The following is a 15,378-nucleotide window of genomic DNA, read 5'->3' on the forward strand; positions in this document are numbered from 1 at the left end:
CCTCCCCACTTGCATGTAGTCTATTCTCTCTCTCCTTTTACCTTGACCCTTCTCAGAAATGTGTTGTATTTGAGTACTATCTCCTCTTATATCACTTACTCCCCCTCTCTCCTCCCCTGTCCCCTTTCTCCTATCCATTCCCTCTCATTTTACTCTAGGGTAAGATAGATTTCTATACCCTATTGAGTGTGTATGTTATTTCTTTACTGAGCCATTTCTGATGAGAATGAAGGCTCATTCATTCCCCCCTAAAGTTCCCCCCCCCTTTCCACTCCACTACAAAAGCATTTTCTTAACTTTTTTTAATGTGAGATATCTTATCCCATTCTACTTCTATCTTCCTCCCAGTACTTTCCTTTATCGCTAATTGCTCCATCTTCATGCTATATTTCTCCCGTTAGATCCAGCTCCTTCCTGTGCCTTATCTATATATTCTCCTTCTAATTGCTGTAATAAATGAGAAGGTTCCATGAGAGTTATCAGTATCATCTTCCCATGCAGGAATACAAGCCATACAGCATCATTGAGTCCCTCATAGCTTGCCCTTCCTGTCCATCCTCTCTGTGGTTCACCTGAGTCCTATACTTGGAGATCAAACTTTCTGTTCAGCTCTGGTCATTTCAACAGGAAAGTTTGAAAGTCCCCTGTTTCATTGAACATCTATCTTTTCCCCTGGAAGAGGATGTTTTTCTGAGTAATTGACTCTTGGTTGTAAACCAAGCTCTTTTGCCTTCTGAAATATCATATTCCATCAGAGTCCTTAATGTAGACACTGATAAATCCTGTGTAATCCTGACTGTGGCACCTCATTAGTTGAATTGTTTCTTTCTGACTGCTTGTAGTATTTTCTCTTTGACTTGGGAGTTTTTGAATTTGGCTATAATATCCTGGAAGTTTTTGGGGGGGGGGAGTGGGAATCTTTTTAGGAGGTGATCAGTGGATTCCCTCAATTTCTATTTTACCTTCTACTTCTAGGATTTCAGGTCAATTTTCCTGGAAAATTTATTTTCCTGATCATGATTTAAGGTAGTCCAGTAATTTTTAAATTATCTCTCCTGGATCTGTTTTCCAGATCAGTTTTTTCCCAGTGAAATATTTCATATTTTCTTCTAGTTTTTCATTCTTTTGGGTTTGTTTTATTGTTCCTTGATTTCTCACAAAATCATCAGCTTTCATTAACTCCATTCTACATTTGAAGGAGTTAATTTTCTCCAGAGATCTTTCTTATCTCCTTTTCCATCTTGCTTTCTTCTCCACATTGGCCTTTTACACTGCTTTTTCCATTTGACTTAAACTGGTTTTTTTTTTTTAGGTTTTTGCAATGCAAATGGGGTTAAGTGGCTTGCCCAAGGCCACACAGCTAGGTAATTATTAAGTGTCTGAGACTGGATTTAAACCCAGGTACTCCTGCTTTATCCACTGCACCACCTAGCTGCCCCTTAAACTGGTTTTTAACATGTGATTTTCTTAGTTATTTTTTTGTATCTTTTTCACCAAGCTACTGACTTGGTTTTCATGATTTACCTGCATCACTCCCATTTCTCCTCTCAATTTTCTCTCTACCTCCCTTACTTGATTTTCAAAGTCTTTTCTGATTCTTCCATAGCCTGAGCCCATTTCCTATTTCTCTTGGAGGCTTTGGATACAGAAACTTCGACTTCGTCATCTTCTCAGTGTGTGTTTTGATTGATCACTCCATGGGACTAAAGTAAATTTCTGTTGTCTCTTTATTTTCTGTTCTTTGCTCATTTCTTCAGTCTATGACTGATTTACCATAGTTCCAAAGTTTTTAGCGTTTTTTTTGTGACACCCCCCCCACTCCCACCCTCCAATCCAATTCCTCCAATGTCTTATGAGAGGCTCTGACTGCTCTCTTGCCTGTGCTCTGGTCTGTGGATGACCACAAGCACTTCCCTCTGCCCTGGAACTATGATGGGGGTCTCTACTCCTCTATGGTAATAAAGGAGCCCAGACTGCACCCTGGATCTGAATATTGGCAAAGCAGCCGTGTCTTGCCCCAGGGATAGCAGAGAGAACTCTGTAGTCTCTCCCCACCCCCTTCACTGTGGAAGTCCCACAGTGGGGCTGCCCCGAAGCTGGTGCTTACCTGGGCTCCACACTTACTCTGGTGTAGCAGAGTTCTCCCACTGACCCTCCAAACCATCTTAGAGGATCCCTGGGCCAAGAGGTCTGAAAACTATTCCTGTTGCCATGGACCCAGGTATCCTGTAGGCTGCTCCTTGAAGACTAGAGCTGGTTTGCTCCTATGCTGCATGATGTAGCTGCAGTCCAGCTGTGCTGGGGCTTTTTCAAACCAGTCCTGGTGGAATAGACCTTTCCCATGAATCTACCACGATGTCTTGGCCTGCAAAATTGCTTCATTCAGTCTTTCTGTGGGTTCTGCCCCTCTAAAATATGGATAGAGTCACAATTCTGTGGCTTTTGGAGCTTTTGGGGGAAGAGTTTCTGGGAATTTGTGCCCTCACGCTCCCATATTGGCTTCTGCTTTTTATTGTGAATTTAATAAACTCCCAAGAATACCCAAAACAAGCATTTATGTACATAAAGTATAATTCAATAACTGTAGTTGAGATAGTTATATATGAAAATGAGTTTTTCTCGTATTGCTTAAGATATAATAAATTTCATTCTTCATTTTGAAAACACTCCTATTAGTCTCTGCTTCCTTCTAAAATACCTTCTTCTGTTCTTTATGCTTTTTTTTTTTTTTTTTTTTTTGGTTTTTGCAAGTCGATAGGGTTAAGTGATTTAACCAAGGTCACAGGTAGGTATTTATTGAATATCTGAGGTCGAATTTGAACTCAGGTTCTCCTAACTCCAGGGCCAGTGTTCTAGCCTCTGTGCCACCCAGCTGCCCCCTTCTTAATGTTCTTTTAAAAAATGTTTCAGTGACTTTCTTCTTTTTTTAGAGAGTCAGAAGCAGAAGAATATTGCCTTCTGTACCTCTTCCTTTCCCCACAATCTTACATCGTTAAAAAATTAGGAAATACTGTCCTATAACAAAAAAAAAACAACAAAAAAAGACAAATCCATAGTGACCATGCTCAAAAATGTATGTCTCCTTCCATCCCTTGAATCTTTCACTTCTTTTTTCAGGATATGAGAAACATGCTTCCTTTGGGATTCCTTGAAGCCATCATTGCCTTATTCAGAGTTTTTTAGTTTTCTTAAGTTGTTTTTTTTACATTTTTACATTGTTCTTCTGATTTTGCTAATTTCATTCTTACATAAATTCCTATTTCCCATGATTCTCTGAAATTTCTCTTTTGTTATTTATTGCAGCATAAAAATATCCCATTATATTCATATATCATACTTCGGCCATTCACTTAATTCCCTAATTGATATGCATCCCTTTAGTTTCCAGTTCTTTGCTTTTTTCCTTTTACATATCCCCTTTGGGATCAGGAAGTTCATTTTTTCTTGTGGTTATTCCCTTCCTAATATTATCTTCCTTTTGTCCCTCCCTTGTTTATCTCATTAGAATATGAACTCCATGAGCATAGAAACCTCTTTATGTATATTCCCAGCACTAAGCATAGAATCTAGCATATAGTAAGTGCTTAATAAATATTTATTGACTTTCTTGCTTTCAACCCTCCTCTTTTCCAATTCAGATTCCTTCATGCTAATTCCTTCCTTTTACAAGGAGCTGCTTCCTTTTCACCCTAGCATATTCCTCTACCTCTCTTTACTTTCGCCTTTTAGAACCTTTAGAAAATAATCAATTGCCAGAGCCGGGGATCGAGGGCCAAGAGCGAGCGTGCCATGGCGGCCGCGCTGCTGCCCCCGCCGCCCCGTACGCAGCCCGTTCGAGCCACAGGTGCTGGGGCTGAGCCTGGGCTGGCGCCTGATGGGCTTCTCAGAGCTGAAGGGCTGAGGCTGCAAGGTCTCGCTGGAGGCGCTGCTCACGCTCCTGGCAGACCTGGCCTGGCCTGGGCCCTCGGCGCCCAACAGCGGCCATGGCGGGGACCCTGGGCCACCTCCGCGGGCCCTCGGGATAGGAATGGATTCTTGCGTCATTCCCCTGAGACATGGAGGCCTCTCACTCGTGCAAACCACAGACTTCTTTTATCCTTTGGTTGAGGATCCTTACATGATGGGACGGATTGCCTGTGCCAACGTGCTTAGTGACCTCTATGCCATGGGCATTACTGACTGTGATAACATGCTGATGCTCCTCAGCGTCAGCCAAAAGATGAATGAAGAGGAACGAGAAAAAATCATGCCCCTGATGGTCAAAGGTTTTTGGGATGCTGCTGAGGAAGGGGGAACCTCAGTGACAGGAGGACATACTGTGATAAACCCTTGGATTATTATTGGAGGAGTTGCCACTGTGGTGTGTTAGCCCAATGAGTTCATCATGCCAGACAATGCAGTTCCAGGGGATGTGCTTGTGTTGACCAAACCATTAGGAACGCAGGTTGCTGTCAATGCCCACCAGTGGCTGGATAACCCAGAGAGATAGAATAAAATAAAACTGGTGGTATCCAAAGAAGATGTTGAATTAGCCTATCAAGAAGCAATGTTTAACATGGCGATGCTGAACAGAACTGCTGCAGGCTTAATGCACACATTTAATGCCTATGCAGCCACTGATATTACTGGCTTTGGAATCCTGGGACATGCTCAGAACCTTGCAAAACAACAGAAGAGTGAAGTGTCCTTTGTCATTCATAATCTGCCCATTATTGCCAAGATGGCGGTGGTCAGTAAGGCCAGTGGACGTTTTGGGCTTCTCCAAGGAACATCAACAGAGACCTCAGGAGGGCTGCTGATCTGTCTGCCTCGAGAACAAGCAGCTCGCTTCTGTGCCGAAATCAAGTCTCCAAAATATGGAGAGGGTCATCAAGCATCAAGGATCATTGGCATTGTGGAAAAAGGCAACCAGAAAGCTCAGATAATTGACAAGCCACGCATTATTGAAGTGATGCCCCAGGGAGCCAGTCTTCATCACGACAACTCCAATACCAGCCCTGAGACTACTTCATGAAATGGCCCGCTTGTTTGAACCTCAGAGAACCCTGGAAACAATCATGAATGACTGTTCAGAATGAGTCAATGATTTGGTTTGGGGAAGGACAAATTTCCAAAGAAACGTGATTAAACTGCTAGATGAATTACTTATTCTAATGAGACACTTAAAGAAAATAGCTGCTTTTACATGAGTTTCAAATGAGTTCCTATCTCACATTTTCTACTTTATGGGGAAGTCTGGCCCATATTGCCCTTTCTAGTCAAGATGAGGTCAATTGCTGAAGGATTTTTCTCACAACTGGGTTTCTAGAGAGGACACGTGATTGAACAGATTCACATAGAAGAAACAAGATTATTTACTTAAGATCAGGCGACTTTGACAACCCACTTAGATCATTAGTGACTAAGGCTGAAACAAGAACTCTTAAACCTGGAATGGGAGATATGGTGTGCTTAGGAGTAATTTGGGGGTGTTGATTTTTGCCTCTGAAGCTATCAGTTCTTCCTCATTCTGGCCAAGAATTGAGCAACTTGTCCAGAAATGGGGAAGTAGACCCCACAGCAGCACAAGCCTTGGCTCTGATTATGATGCTTCTCCCATTAAACCTCTCAGAGGGTTGGAAGAAGCTGAGCTGATTTTCCAGAGTCCAGGTTTTGGCATCGTTAAATCTGTGTGTAATCTTAGGTTATGGATTCCTAGTGACTTAATAAAAAGACTCATTTCTCAGTAAAAAAAAAAAATCAATCTACCCCCTAGATTCTGTTTTTCTTAACTTCTTCAATACAATTTGAAGACATTATGGCTTTAAAAGGATACTTATTTCTTCACTCTCTATTAACATGTTGTCTAGCTACTTCATCATCATATAGCCCATTCCAGTTTCTCTAAATTTAATTTTCTAGGTTTCTCTTGAGTCTTGAATTTGCATTTCAAAGTTTCTGCTCAACACAGGGCTTTTCATCAGGAATGCTTTAAAAAAAGGTTCATTTTTACCCCCCTGTGGGATGAAACTCGGCTTTTCAAGTTAAATTATTCTTGGTTGTAAGCCCATGTCGTTTGCCCTTTGGAATATTGTATTCTCAAATTTTCTTTTCATGTATAGGAGAAACTGCCAAGTCTTTTGTGTTGTTGACATCCTTTGCTTTCTGATTTTTTTTTCCTAGATGCTAACACTTTCTCTTTGTGTGTCTACATCATGCCTCCCTCTCTCATTCTCTCTCTCTCTCTCTCTCTCTCTCTCTCTCTCTCTCTCTCTCTCTCTTCTCTGTCAGCATGGAAGCTCTGGATGTTGACTATGACCTATCATGGGGTCTTTCAACATGTGAAGTTTTTTTCAGGAGATGATTAGATTCTGTTTTTGCTTTGCCCTCTGGTCTTAATAGATCTGAGAAGTTTTCACTTATGATTTATTGGATTATAATATCCATGCTTTTTATGGGGGGGTATCTCATTGGTTTCAATAGTTTGATTTTTTTTTTTAGGTTTTTGCAAGACAATGGGGTTAAGTGGCTTGCCCAAGGCCACACAACTAGATAATTATTAAGTGTCTGAGGCCGTATTTGAACTCAGGTACTCCTGACTCCAGGGCCAGTGCTCTATTCATTGCGCCACCTAGCTGCCCCAGTAGTTTGATTCTTAAATGGTTTCCTTGATGCAAGATAAAATATTTTAATTTTTTAAATTTTGTTTTATTTTATTTATTTCTTGCTTTTTCATGTAGTCGATTCATGTTTTGATCTAATCTAATGTTCAAGGTATCTATTTCTTAGGTAAATGCTATCACTTTCATTTTGAAGCTATTTCTTTCCATTCTTTTCTGATTTTTTTTCCTCTAGAACTTTTATTTCCTTTGTTTTTCTTTTAATTTCTTCTCGTTATACTTGGATTCCTTGTGACAAATTCATTTTTTCTCTCTCTCATTCTGTGGTTGCAGCTCTTCAGAGTTATTTTCTAGAGGTTAAATTTTGGGGTATTTTAGAATCTATTATAATTTTTAATAGTGGTCTTTGTTTTATTTTGTTCATCTCTTAAGCCTTAGTTCTTGAATTGGGGTTTTGTGCCAGATGCAAGTTCTCCTATCTGTTGTAATTTTTTTTTCTGTAGTTGTCATCCTAGCTTGGGCTCAGCTTGGGTCATTTAAATGCCTGTGCTGACCTCTATCTTCTAGTTTAGTCACTCCTGTATCTTTGAGGTTCAGGCTACTAGATTTTCAGGGACTTCCATGGTTTCTCTAGAATTCAGGAGACCTTGGTGCCTGTACTGGTCACAGTCCAGCTCTCTGTAAATTAATTCCATGTTCCTAGCTGTGAGTTTTAAACTTCCTTGGGAATTTCTCAGATCCCTGGGACATTGCTCCCTCTGTTATCAAAGTATCTCAGGTCACACAAACTTCTACCCACTTAGGCATTGCTGGGATGCTCCTGGCTTGTTTCTGGGGACCCTGGTTTTGCCAGTTGCCCCTTTACTATTGGTTGTGGATTACTGGGTGCAGTTCTGGTCTGGAAGACGTTACAGAGTATAATTTATCATTTAATTTTGGATAGAGTTAATTTCCTAATTAAATTTCATCTTATTTTCACATCTGTTTTTTCTCCCTCTCCACTCTCCCCCTACCCCTGTCCCCACCAATAGAAACACAATTGGGAAAGCAAGAAAAACAAATCCCTCTTAAAAATACATATAGTCAAACAAAGACATTCCTACATTGACCATGTCCAAAAATAATAGTCTCAATTTGTACTCTGCAGATGGTCATATGTTTCCTTTTGAAATCTTTGGAATTACATGTCATTTGATTGTTGTGTTGATCAGTGTTCCCAAACTTTTCACAGTTGTCTTTACAATATTGCTGTTGTTATATAAATTGTTCTTCTGGTTCTGCTCTCTTCATTTTTTGTCAATTCAAACAGGTTTTCTCATATTTCATTGAAACTATCTCAGTTTCTTAGTAATATTCTATTACATACATATACCATAACTTGTTTAGGCATTCCCATTCAGTTTCCAGTTCCTTCCCACCACAAAATAAGCTCTTGTGCACATGCACACACCCCTGCTGGTATAGGCAAACTTTTCTTCTTTCTTTGATCTTTTAGCAGTTATAGCTAGTGGTAGAATTAGGTCAAAGGCTTTTATACAGGCGAATAGCTTTTTGGGCATAGTTCCAAATTTCTTTCTGTAATTACAAGACCAATTTATAGTTCCTATAGTTCTACCAAGAGCACACAATGTGCTATTGTCTTGTAATCCCTCCAGCAAAAGTCATTTACTTGCTTTCTTTCAATTTTGTGTGGGAGGGTTCACTTTTCCAATCTAATGTCTGTGAACTGACACCTTATTTTTTCATGATCATTGATAGTTTGATTTTTTCCCTCTGAAAAATGTCTATTTATATTCTTTAACTATTAATTGGGGAATGACTCTCATTCTTTTAGAATTTACTGTTTCCTATATATCTCAGTAATGAGATCTTTATTGCAAACTTGCTCCTAAAATTCTCCCCCTCCTCTCAATTATCTATTTCTCTTCTAATTTTAACTGTATGGTTTTGTTTGTGCAAAATCTTTTTAATGTTATATATCTCAGATTGTCTGTTTTACCTCTTATAAATGTTTATATCTTCTATTTGGTCATGTACTCTTCTCTCATTCATAGATCTAAAAGGTAATTTCATCCATGTTCCCCAATTTGTTTATGGTACTATCCTTTATGTCTACCTCATGTACTCATTTGAGATATTGATCTACACTTAGGTTTCACCAAACTCTTTTCTAGTTACTCAGCAGTTTTTGTTAAATGAGTTCTTGCCCAAATACCCAAAACTCTGTAGTTTAGTGCTCATTTGCTTTTGCATATTAAGTTCCAATTATGAATGAACTTCCCTATTTCTTAACCATTGTCAAATTGTTTTCATGATTATAACTTGGTAGTATAGTTAAAATGTGGTACTTCCAGAGCTCCTTCTTTCCCACTTTTTCATCAGTTCCCTTGATATTCTTGACCCTTTGTTCTTCCAAATGAATTTTGTTTTTTTTTCCATGTCTCCAAGTTAGTCTTTTGATTGGTATGACAATGAATAAGTAAATTAATTTAGATGGAATTGTCATTTTTATTTTATCTCAATTTAATTATAAGCAGTTAAAAATGTTTACAATTATTTAAATCTTTATTTTTGTAAAAAATATTTGGTAATTCAGTTGTTTTGTGGTTTGGTAAGTAGATTCCCACATACTTTCTATGATTATTTTATTTTGTATTTTAAAAATTATTTAGTATTTTATCTTTTCCATAGTTACATGGAAAAATAATTTTTTTTTGGTTCAAGTTTTATTCAAGATCATATACAAAACGTATCCAGACCCAAAAGGGTTTAATCTGCCTCCTCTTCACCCTGGTTGATCCGGAAGTGCTATAATTCGTAACTCTCCTTGCTATTGGCCACCACCTGGAGCCAATCGCATAGATTGTGCTTCTTTAAGTATTTCTTTGTCAGGTACTTCAAATACCTTTTAGAAAGGGGCACCTCTGATGTCACAGTTATCTTACTCTTGCTTCTCTCAATGGTTACAACTCCACCACCGAGGTTGCCAGCCTTTCCATTCACTTTGATTCATTCTTGTAAAAACTGCTCAAAATTAGCTGCATCTATAATCCTATCTTCCACAGGATGGGTACAATCAAGGGTGAACTTGAGAACTTGCTTCTTTTTTTTTTGCTGCCCTTCATCACAAATTTCTTCACGGGAGCCATGGCGATCAAGCAGGCAGAAAGGGGGGAAAATAATTTTTAACATTCAATTTTTAAAGTTTTGAGTTCCATATTCTCTCCCTACCTTCTTCCTTAGCTACCTCATTGGGAAGGCAAGCAGTTTGGTGTGTGTGTGTGTGTGTGTGTAGTTTTGCAAAGCATATTTTCATCTTAGTCATGTTGTAAAAGAAAACATAGAACAAAAGAAAAACCTAAGAAAAAATAAAGAAAGGTATGTTTTGATCCTTATTCAGACACCATCTGTGGATGAAAAGCATTTTTTCATCATAAGTCTTTCAGAGGGCAGCTAGATGGAGCAGTGGATAAGGCACAGGCCCTGGAGTCAGGAGTACCTGGGTTCAAATCCGGTCTCAGACACTTAATAATTACCTAGCTGTGTGGCCTTGGGCAAGCCACTTAACCCCATTTGCCTTGCAAAATCATAAAAAATAAAATAAAAAAATAAGTCTTTAAGAGTTGTTTTGAATCATTAAATTGCTGAGAATAGCTAAGTCATTCATGGTTGTTTATCTTATCATATGACTGTCATTTTTACAGAGTTCTTCTGGTTCTGTTCATTTAGTTTGGCATTAGTTCATGCGTGTTTTTCCATGTTTTTCTGAAAACATCCTATTTGTGGTTTCTTATAGAACAAAATAGTATTCTATTGCATTTATATGTGATAAGTTGTTTAAGTCATTCCCTAGTTGATGGGCATTCCCTTAATTCTTCAATTCTTTGCGACTAGAAAAGAGATGCTATAAATATTTCTGTACATATAGGTCCTTTTCCTTTTTGTTTTTTTCCTCTCTTTTGGGATGCACATCTAGTGTAATGATGATGTTTGTCCTTCATTCTTGAAGAAGACTATGCCATAAGGGGAGGTGAAACCAAGACATGCACATGAATTGTATTTAAAAGAGGGAGTGCTGTGCTAAGTCACCAATCTCACTTTCTCCTCCAGAGCCATCTGGGTCTAGTGGTTGAATTTGGATCAGGATGAGTGGAGATGGCCCTGAATGGGAGGCAATCAGGGTTAAATGACTTGCCCAAGGTCACAGAGCTAGTAAATGGCAAGTGTCTGAGACTGAATTTGAACTCTCATCACTGCTCTATCTATTGATCCACCTTAGGAGAAGAAAAAAAGAAATAGGAGCATAGAAACTTTTGTCTCATGAGAATATGGACAAGGTGGTATTGCTGGGTCAAAGGATATGCATGGTTTGTAGCCATTGGGCATGGTTTCAAATTGTTCTCTAGAATGGCTGAATCAGTTCACTAACAACTCAGTAGTGTCTCAATTTTTCAATATCTTCTCCAAGATTTATCATTTTCTTTTTTTTATCCTATTAGCCAATCTAATTGTTTCAATTTGTCTTTGTTGTGATTTAGTAGTGATTTTAGACAATTTAGACAGTAGTGATTTAGACATTTAGACAGTAGTGATTTAGACATTTTACCACATGGATATAGCTAGTTTTGATTATTTCATCTGAAAAATTTTCTGTTTATATCTTTTTTTCATCTATCAATTGAGAAGGACTTTTTTTTTTATAAATTTGACTTAGTTCTCTCTATATTTCAGAAATGAGGCTTAACAGAGAAACTTGCTTGAAAAATTTTTTCAAATTGTTTGCTAACTATATTTCCCTCCATCCTATTCTATTATCTTTCTCTTTTCAGTCTGTCCTGCCTCAAAATTATTTTGCTTCTATCACTTCCCCCATTCTTCCCCTCTTCCTCTGTATAAGCTTTTTCTTGACTCTCTTATGTAAAACAATTGACCCTATTTTACCTTTCTTTCTCCCAATGCATTTCTTTTTCTCACACCTTAATTTTGTTTTTAAAAGTCATCCCTTCATATTTGGCTCACAGCTATGCCCTCTTGTCTATACTCCTCTTAACTGTCCTTATAGTGAGAAAGTTCTTTTGAGTTGCAGGTATCATCTTCCTACATAGCAATATAAACAGTTTAACTGTATTAAGACTCATTGTTTTATTTTCTTGTTTACCTTTTTATGACTCTCTTGAGTCTTGTATTTGATGGTAAATTTTCTGTTCAACTCTGATCCTTTTCATCAAGGTGTTGGAAAGTCCTCTATTGCATCAAATAACCATTTTTCCCCCCAGAAGGATTTTACTCCGTTTTACTGGTTAAATGATTCTTAGTTGTAATCCCAAATCATTTGCCCTCTGAAATATCACATCTAGGTCTCTCTGTGCCCTTAATGTTGAAGCCACTAAATCTTGTATTATTTTGACTGTGGTTCCATGATACCTGAAGTGTTTCTTTCAGGGTGTTTGCAATATTTTCTTCTCAATGTGGGAGTCCTGCAATTTGACTAAAATATTACTTGGAGTTTCATTTTGGGATCTCTTTCAGGAGGTGAGCAATGGATTTTTTTAAATTTCTTTTTTTACTCTCAAGTTCCAGAATAGCATAGCAGTTTTCCTTAATGATTTCTTGAAAGATGAGATCTGGGGCAGCTGGGTGGCACAGTGGATAAAGCACTGGCCCTGGAGTCAGGAGTACCTGGGTTCAAATCCAGTCTCAGACACTTAATAATTAACTAGCTGTGTGGCCTCGGGCAAGCCACTTAACCCCATTTACCTTGCAAAAAAAAAAAGAAAGATGAGATCCAAGCTCTTTTTTTGATCATGACTTCCAGGCTGTCCATTAATTTTTAAATTATGTCTTCTGGATCTGTTTCTCAGGTTAGTTATTTTCCAAATAAGGTATTTCACATTGTCATTTATTTTCTCATTCTTTTGCTTTTTGTTTATTGTTTCTTGATGTCACATGGAATCATTAGTTTCCAGTTGTCCAATTCTAATTTTAAGGTATTATTTTCTTCAGTGAGCTTTTATACTCCTTTCCTTTTGGTTAATTCTACTTTTTAAGGAGTGCTCCAATGAACTTATGTATATCTTTTTCCCATTTGTTCTTTTCTGCTTTTCAAGGCATTCTTCTCATGGGGATTTTTGTACCAAAACTTTTACCATTTGGCTTAGTCTGTTTTTTTAAGATGTGATTTTCTTCATTTTTTTTGTGTGTGTTTCCTTTACCAAGCATTTGACTTGTTTTTTTCAAGATTTTCTTTTTTGGTTTTCTCACTCAGTTTTCAAAATCTTTTTCTGAGAAACTCTTCCATGACTTGAGACCAATTCTTGTTTTTCTAGGAGACTTTGGATGTAGGAGTTTTGCCTTGTTTTCTTCTTCTGAGTGTGTTTTGATCTTCCTTGTGACCATAACAGCTTTCAGTTGTCAGAAATTTTTTCTGTTACTCATTTTTCTAGTCTGTTTTTTTGTTTGTTTTTTTGTAAGACAATGGGGTTAAATGATTTGCCCAAGGTCACACAACTAAGTAAGTATTTAGTGTCTGAGGCTGAATTTGAACTCAATGTCCTCCTGTCTCCAATAGCCCCTAGCCTATTTTTTAACTCTTACTAAAATGGGGTTCTGCTTCCATGGTGGAGGGCATGCTGTACCAAGCTTGGGGGGTTTTGTGCAGGCTGTTGTCAAAGATCTTTCCAGGGACCCAGCAAGTTTGTTGTTCTTCCAAGATGATATGATCTAAGGAGAGAGAGAGAGGTGTGTTACTACTGTCCTGGCCTGTGTTCTGGTCTACGAGTGACCACAAACACTTTTTTCTGCCCTGGAATGCTCGTGAGGGTACCTCTCCACTTGAGCTGCAGGCTCTGGTATGCTGGTGCTCCTTCTTGCCCTGGGACTGCCACCCAAAACTACCACTGAGGGCTGCTACCAGATCCAAGTATGGGCAAATCAAGAGTCCTGCTCCAGTGGCAGCAAAGAGAGGAGAGCCCTGTAATCTTCTGTACTTGGTCAGCATCTTTTCCATCTGTGCACTGAGAGCTCTGTAAGCTGTCACTGACTCTGCTGATTGGCTGGTTTGTGCTGACCTGGCCTGCACTGGACATAGTCATCTTTGACTAGATGGGAAATTATTTCATCTTGTTCCTTTGTGGGTTCTACCACCCCAGAATTTTAGGATATTTTTAGGATATTATTTATAAGTGTTCTGAAGGGTTTTGGAGGAGAGCTCAGGCAAGTCCCTGCTGTTTATCTGCCATTTTTGCTGTCTTCCCATCTGTAGTAATTTTAAATAGTAGAATTTGTCTTTCTATTGCTGGATTCTTTTTTGAGGGAGAGCACTGCTGAAATGCTGATAATTTTTTTATTCTTTAATTTTGCTGAAATTGTAATTTCTTCAATTATTTTTTTCAATGTGCTTATTTCTAAGGTATTCCTATGTGTAAACTATGATCTCATCCACAAAAGTGATAATTTTGTTTTCTCTTTAAGTATGTATATTCCAGTTTTTTAAAGTCATAGATTAAAAAGTTAAGCTAACTTTTTAAGTACTATGCATATTAAGGTGATAATGAGTGTGCTTGTTTAACTCTTATGATTTGGAAATACTTAGAATTTATCTGCATTATAGCTAACACTGACATTTGGTTTTAGATAAAATGCTGTTTATTCATTTCAGTTGTGTATTACTCTAGGTGACTCTATTTTGGATTTTCTTGGCAAATAGCCTGGAGCAGTTTGCCATTTAAATGATTTGCCTTCGGTCACACAGCTAGTAAGTGTCTGAGTCCAGATTTGAAATCAGGAAGTTGTCTTCCTGACACCAGGCCTGATGCTCTGTTGCTCTACCTAGTGGCTCTTTTAGTTAGATACTCTTTAGCATATTAAGGAAAGATCCATTTATTCATATGCAAAAAGCATATGAATAAAGTGTTTTTAAAAGAAGTGAGTGTTATATCTTGTCAAAAGCTTTTTCTGCATCCCTTGATGTAATCATATGATATGTTATTCTTACTATTACTTTGTTCAGTTATAGTTTTCCTAATATTGAACCAGCCCTACATTAATACTTGCATGGTTTCAATCACTCTGGTCATAGTAAATAATCCTTGTTAGAAAAATGGAACACTAATGTCTTGTTGGAAGAGTTGTGAACTGATCCAACCTTTCTGGAGAACATTTTGGAGCAAGTACCCTAAGGGCAATAAACTACATGGTAGATAATCTTTGCGATATATTTTGGTAGTTGTATTGCCAGTATTTATTATGCCAATTTTTATTTCAAATTTTTGCCTGAAATTTTTATAGGCATTGGTCTATAACTTTCTCTGTTTTCACTTTTCCAGGATTAGTTATTAAAACCATATTTTCTTATGGAAGGAATTTTGGTGAAATCCTTATCTTCCTGTTTATTTTCAACAGCCTTATATAGGTTTGCAGTTAGTTCTTTAAATGTTTGATGAATTTTGTTTACAAATTCACTTTGTCCTGGATTTTTTTCTTCCTTTGGGAGTTAATTTATTGTTTCTTAAATTTATTTTTTTCAAATCGGGATATTTCTGCCCTTTATTTCCTATTCTATCAATATAGACAGTCAACATTTTTGTAAATATTCATGATTTCATTTAGATTGTCATTTTTTGTATTTTTTGGGGTGAAATAGCTCCTAATAATTTCTTTTATTTCTTTTTTTATGTTTGATACTGGTAATTTGGCTTTTTTCTTTCTTTTTAAAAATTAAGTTAACCGGGCAGCTAGGTGGCACAGTGGGTAGAGCACTGGCCCTGGAGTCAGGAGTACC

The 15,378-nt window shown here is 37.7% G+C and overlaps 1 protein-coding gene and 2 pseudogenes across 2 annotated transcripts in view; 2 read left to right on the top strand and 1 right to left on the bottom strand.

The window, feature by feature from the left end:
- The window catches only part of TDRD9 (tudor domain containing 9), a 191,194-nt gene that overhangs the window by 156,371 nt on the left and 19,445 nt on the right, over positions 1-15,378 (top strand). The window lies entirely within an intron of this gene.
- LOC141518795 (selenide, water dikinase 2-like) lies at positions 3,971-5,126 on the top strand (annotated as a pseudogene).
- LOC141506770 (large ribosomal subunit protein eL22 pseudogene) lies at positions 9,369-9,748 on the bottom strand (annotated as a pseudogene).

Source organism: Macrotis lagotis, chromosome 1, assembly GCF_037893015.1.
Source record: "Macrotis lagotis isolate mMagLag1 chromosome 1, bilby.v1.9.chrom.fasta, whole genome shotgun sequence".
In the NCBI taxonomy this organism is placed as follows: Eukaryota; Metazoa; Chordata; class Mammalia; order Peramelemorphia; family Peramelidae; genus Macrotis; species Macrotis lagotis.